A 1,095-nucleotide genomic window follows, 5' to 3' on the forward strand; every position below is an offset into this window, starting at 1 on the left:
CATAAGATTTTATACTTTAAAAGCTAAAACAAAACTACTCTTGATTATTCGTTGCATTAATTTTTAAATAAATATTTAGTATCATTTGTTCAATACACAATAATATTAATTTGAAAATTTAACTTATCATATAAATATATCATTTGAGTGGTTTAATGTTAGAAAAACAAATTATATTGCATAAATAAAACTTGAACATATTAAAAAATTTAAATAATATTATATTAAAAGTAATATTTTATTTTCCATATATATAAGTATATATAATTCACCATCCTATATAGTATAATTTAGAGCTCAGATATGAATTTAAGTATACCCTTTTCGATATAAATAGTCATACCGTATAATAATCTATAATAACTATTTGAGAATAGATATTATCACTCCTATAGTAATAATATCACTTTTGTGTTTTATAAATTCACAGAAACATATAATGTAAAAAAAATCATTTGTGATTGATTATGTGTGGTGTGACATTTAATTTAAAAATAAGAGTGAAAATATCATTTTTTTTACTATTGTATATTCGTATCATAATTATTATACAAGAGAGTATTATATCCATACACTTTTTAGAGTGCATTAATATTCGTCGTAAACTTTGGTTTTCGAATACGAAAAATTTAACGCTAACAATTCTAATTATAAAAGATGTAAACTAGTTCGGTACTTATCAAATATTGAGCTAGTGTGACAAAATTAACCAACAAACCACTCATTTTGGGTAATCTTTTAATCAATATAATCCATTATTTAATAAGTAGTGAACTAGTTAATTTATATTTTTTTTTTTATTAAAAAATTTTTTCTGTTAAAATGATACACTACAAAAAAAGTCTATGATTACGGTAGCTAGTAAAAAAAGTGACTATAGATCTATGGTCATAGTTTTTGATCTATAATCATAATTTTTTTACTGTAATCTATTCTGTTGTAGTCACAGATATATGTTTACGTTTTTTTTTTATCTATAGTCACAGTTGTAGTGTTCAAATTCTGGCACTTTAGCCTACAGTTTTTTTATCATGACCATAGGTTAATCTATGGTCACACGTAAAAATCGTAACTATAGCCTTATCTATGGTTACG

The sequence above is a fragment of the Arachis ipaensis genome, chromosome B04 (assembly GCF_000816755.2).
Source record: "Arachis ipaensis cultivar K30076 chromosome B04, Araip1.1, whole genome shotgun sequence".
NCBI lineage: Eukaryota > Viridiplantae > Streptophyta > Magnoliopsida > Fabales > Fabaceae > Arachis > Arachis ipaensis.